The sequence below is a fragment of the Tuber melanosporum genome, assembly GCF_000151645.1.
Source record: "Tuber melanosporum whole genome shotgun sequence assembly, scaffold_7, strain Mel28".
NCBI classification, from domain to species: Eukaryota; Fungi; Ascomycota; class Pezizomycetes; order Pezizales; family Tuberaceae; genus Tuber; species Tuber melanosporum.
The window spans coordinates 477,920-483,735 of NW_003299117.1; positions in this window are offsets into that span (position 1 = coordinate 477,920).

Genomic DNA, 5,816 nt, shown 5'->3' on the forward strand with positions numbered 1-5,816 from the left:
TGAAGCGATGATTCTACGACACCATGCACCCTACCCTCCGGCGAGAAGTAGAACCACTTGAGGAAGACGGCGATGAAATTGCAGTAATAATTGCAAGAGCAAAACGAAAGGATGCAATTCTCCATGAAACCAAGGCCTACAAAACACAGACATCCTCTAGTAGGAACAGCCAGCCACGACACAAAGCCTCCAGCAACTCTGAAGACAATACCCCTCGGGTTTTCAAGAAGAAAACAAAATCCTCAAAAGAATCGAGACGGCAAAAAGGAGAATGTTTTGAATGTGGAAAAACAGGACACATGGCAAAGAACTGTCCTACGAAGAAAGGAAAAAGAAAGGCAATTAAGCGAGAGGTGTCAGCCAACAATATTGAAAGCGATAACACCCAATCCAGTGAATATGAAGAGATCCATATCGGATATATCGATGTGGAATGCAACAGTGTTCGACCTCCGGCTACTTTCAAAGCACACACCGCTCTGGAAGGTACTATCCTGATCAATGGCAAAAGGGCTCGAGTCCTATTCGACACTGGCGCAATCGGAAGAGATATGATCAGTCATGCCTTTGTCTCTGTCCATGGACTCCTAACCCGAGACCTTAACCAACCCATACCAGTCAATATGCCAGTAAAAGGATCACGATCCACAAGACATAAAACCTGTAGTGCGACCATTCGACTTGGTTCTGCAGTCCGACCCCTCCAGGAAATGTTGGTTGGAAACTTAGCCAAATACGTTGCCCTGATAGGCATGCCATTCCTGAACCGCCACAAAGCTATAATCAGGTGTGGGGAATCAACCATCGATTTCCCAGATCAGAAGGCCAGAGTCCCATGCAAGCCAGCAAGTGGAGAGTACCGAGCCACAGTCTGTGAAGCAACTGCCCTACAACTATTCGATGAGTACTCTGATGTTTTCCCTGATCAAATACCCGAAGAACTACCGCCTATGAGAGAGGTGAATCACCACATCCGCCTCCGAGACCCCTCTAATCTCAAAAACCAACCCCCCTACTCTATTCCTGACGCATACAAAAGTCCACTTTTTTTTGATTGGATCAACCAACAACAAAGAAGAGGAGTCATTTACCGAGCAGAAGCCCCAGGTGCCGCTCCTATGTTTGTTCAACCCAAAGCAGATGGCAAAAGAATCCGCCTGTGGTTGACCTTAAGCTACGGAATGAAAACACAGTAATGGACAGCTCCGCTATCCCAAACCAAACCCACATTCAAAATGCAGTTGGACGGGCAAGATTCAGAAGTAAGATTGACCTAAGCGATGCCTACTTCCAAACAAGGTTAGACCCAGAAAGCGAATGCTACAACAGTTTCAAAACACCCTTCGGAAGTTTCATTAGCCGAGTTATGTTACAAGGTGATATGAATGCGCCCGCCACCTTTATGGGAATCATGGAAAACCTCCTAAGCGAATACCTCCACCATTTTGTTTGGGTTTACATTGATGATATTCTCATCTTCTCGAACACTGAAATAGAACATGCCTACCATAGAGGATTTGTTTGTACCAAACTAAGGGAAGCTAAATTCTACGCTAGCAGAAACAAATCAATTCTGTTTACCGATAAACTCGATATCCTAGCACATATTATAGATGATGAAGGAATACACGCAGCCCCTAGAAAAATAGCCTGTTTAACGGAATGGTCAACACCCCGGAATCAAAAGGAACTCATACGATTCCTTGGACTAGTCAACTATATTTCCCAGTTCCTCCCACACCACGCCACTGTGACAGCGCCACTCACAGACCTTACCGGCAATGCAGAATTTGTCTGGACCCACACTCCTTACCAAGCTTTTACCAACATCAAGGAATTGATTAAAAACGCCAACGTCATTCAACCTATCGACTATAGTAAACCAGAACCAATATGGCTGATTACTGATGCATCGGATGTTTGAGTTGGAGCATGGGTTGGGCAAGGGGCCTCCCATGAAACAGCAAGACCGGCTGCATTACACAGCAGGAAATTCGCTAACTCACAGATGAACTATGGAACTACAGACAAGGAAGCCCTTGCTGTAATTGATGCTCTCGCCGCTTTCAACCACATCCTGATGGGCAATACCTTCACTATTGTTACCGACCACCGACCTCTCACTAATCTTAAAACAGAAAGAATACTTGGAAGAAGAAGAACAAGATGGATAGGCGAGATCAGCAAATACGATGCAAAAATCATCTTTACCCCTGGAAGAACGAACTATTTAGCTGATGCTCTCTCCCACCTATATGAGAACCAAGACATCGCAAACCCCCCTCTTGTTCACGACCACACAAGACAAAGCGAAGACAGCCCTGACGACACCTCCTATGAACAAGAACCATCGATGGCTACCGCCAGCTCTGCCACTCCCTCCAATCCTTTCTGTTACACCATGTACAGTGCTGCCGGAACAGAACAAGGAAAACACATTGATGAAGAATGGAAAGACAATTGCACACTCCGCAGTACACCTCCTCACGAACTTGAACAAAGCAGACTCCACTGGTCACACTGTTACCACGACACCTGCCCTTTTCACCAGACTGAGATTAAGTTCGGAAACAGATACCAGCGACCGTACTATATGCCTGCTGATGATTCCAAAGACACCAGCTTCGACACAGCAGAAGGAGAAGAAGAGATGATCGATGAAAATGAGTCAACCCAATCTCCTCATATCCTTAATCCTGCTCCAACACGATACCAAGGTCTTGAAGAACTCGAACAAGCAGCAGCCTATGTGGATGCAATATCCTATTTACACCCCCCACAGTCAGCCCCGCCATCCTCTCCTCCCATAATCGATTCACGACCACTATATGGTGGACCCTTACGAGTATACAACAATGAAACCATTGTCTTGGTCATACCCCCTACTATTGCTGAGTATCGTCGTTAACTCTATGAAACATTCGAGGAAGAGGAAGCCCCTATCGAACCAACAAGAGGATCCCTAATCGAGGATGAACGAGATGTTAGATCAACCACAGAAGAATTAACCTCCTCTTTCCGAAGCCAAATGATAGCAGGATATCGCCATGATCCGATTTACTTCAAAGCCATGGATATCTCCAGGCATGGAGATCTTGCTCCCTACAACATATCCAATGGAATGGTCTATACCAGCACCCGTTATGGTAAACATTGCCAATACATACCAAAGGGCCATATGTTCAATGGAATGACTATTAGAGAATATGTCATATCCGAGATTCACAACAAAGGACACCACAGTGCGGACCGCAACCTTCAATATTCCTCAGAATATGTTTACTGGCCCGAAATGCGAAAGGATTTCCGCGATTTTGTCAAACAATGTGAACTCTGCAAGGCAAATATGGAGCGAACACAACTACCAGAAGGGAAAGCACAGACCCTCCAACTACCATGTAAAATATTCGAATCCTATGCCGTCGATTTCGCAGGACCTTTCAACAAGTTGGCAGGATATGATACCATCTTGGTAGCTGTGGATCGATTCTCTGGATACATATGGCTCATACCAATGAAGGTTACAGATTCTTCCAAAGACACCTGGAATAACCTCCAACGATACCTGTTTACCCCACATGGGTACCCCTTATCTATTGTCAGTGATGCTAATCCCCGTTTTACTGCCAGATTCTGGAAGCAAAACTTGACCTGCCTCGGAATAAACCACATTATGGCTGCCCCTGGACACCATGAGACTAATGGCCAAGCAGAATGAAATATCCGCGAAGTTAAGACCGGAATTAGGAACATGATCAATGAACGACAAACCAACTGGGAACCAGCCCTTGTTGAGCTCGCTGCATATATCAATGCCGGATTTTCAGATATCTTGGGGATGTCACCATACAAGGCAGTCTTTGGCCGTCAATACCCCCTCCTACCTACAACACTATTTAAGAACTCCTCAGTTCCTGCCTCCGACGATCATCTAAACCGCCATCAAGCAATTCAGAATGATGCCTTCCAAGCTGTTATGGTTGCCCGATTCCGAAGCACCACTACTGCTCAGAAGCGACGACACAAACATGTCCCTATTCTACCAGGTGATATGCTCATGGTACATGGAAACATGTTCATAACCAATGTTGGACGCAGCAAGAAACTGCAACCCCAATGGCACGGACCCTTCAAAGTCATATCTTTTGACGAGCATACAGAGAACTACAAGGTCCAGATAGATGGACGCATATACCGCCGCAATACTGCAGTCTTTCACGCCTCAGCTGTCAAGTGATTCCACCCAAATGACGACTCCAAGTTCCCTGGAAGAACCCACTCTCGACCCGCACCTATCATCATTGAGAAAAAAGATGAATGGGAAGTTGAAGAAATACGAGACCACCGCCTTTGGCATGGAAATGATCAGTTCCTAGTTAAATGGAAAGGATATCCGACGAGTGAGAACAGCTGGGAACCACTGGAAGGACTAGAGCACGCTATGGATATGGTGAATGAATGGTGGAAAGACAATATGCCAAACGAATCCCTCCCCCCAACGATAAATTACATCACCATGTGCTGGACACCTACAATGTCAGAAACTGAGCGATGGCACGCAGAACTCGAAGCTAGAGATGGATTTTGGGCACCACACTTTGAGTCAGAGTTCGAAAGCAGCGATGAGGAAAATCAAGCTACGGAGCAGGCTCTCGACAACTTCATCTAGTCACCAATCACCATCCGAATACCATAATGATGTCAAACTATGTGGAACTCAATGTGAGGCTGCGACAACAGATTGTTGGACTGTGGTTGAACCGCGATGCGATCCAACTTGAAGACTATTTCGAAATCCTCTGGATAGATTAATGTCCTGATTGCGATCACGCTTGGGTTGATGTACAACGCGAATCTGGTATTCATAACTACTGTGATTTACATTTCTTTGAGTCTAAGTGTTTCCTTAGGGTTTCTTCCTGCCCCTGGTGTGATACTTACGATGATGAATTTCTTGCAGAAACTGAAGCCACGAGTTTCTCGGAATCAGCTTTTGATGATTATTAGGTTTTGTTTGTTTAAACAGTTGTTTTGTTTTGGGGAATGTAACCAGTACGGGTACTCGGTTATTGGTTTTGTTTTATGTTTTGTTTTAAGTATCGCTTTGATACTTGGTTTGTTTTAAGTATCGCTTTGATACTTGGTTTGTTTTACGTATCGCTTTGATACTTGGTTTGTTTTAAGTATCACTTTGATACTTGGTTTTGTTTTATATTTTGTTTTAAGTATCGCTTTGATACTTGGTTTGTTTTACGTATCGCTTTGATACTTGGTTTGTTTTAAGTATCACTTTGATACTTGGTTTGTTTTAAGTATCGTTTTGATACTTGGTTTTGTTTTTTATTTTGTTTTAAGTATCGCTTTGATACTTGGTTTGTTTTAAGTATTGTTTTGATACTTGGTTTTGTTTTATGTTTTGTTTTAAGTATCGCTTTGATACTTAAGGAATTTTACCAAAGAGTATCAATTGATACCTTTGATTAGTTTCGTTCATGCTAGACATGAACAGATTTGTGTATTTAAAGACCGCCTATTTCTACGATAGAAAAGGCAGACTTCGACAGACAGTATTTCAATATACTTGGTTGAACAGTTACTTCTTTGTTCCTCAGTACACCCTCGAAGCCTCCTTTAGTTCTTATCTCTCGCCTCCTCTCTGGAAGAGCAGGCCACCTACCAGCTATCGTATCTTTTATCGTTAACGTGATTAGCACCTTGCGAACACGTTACACTATGAGCGCCCATGAGTCCTTTTAGGTAGTGATTTTTGGATTTATATTTGGGAGGAGTGATTGCGAGGCGGAATGGTCCGCAGT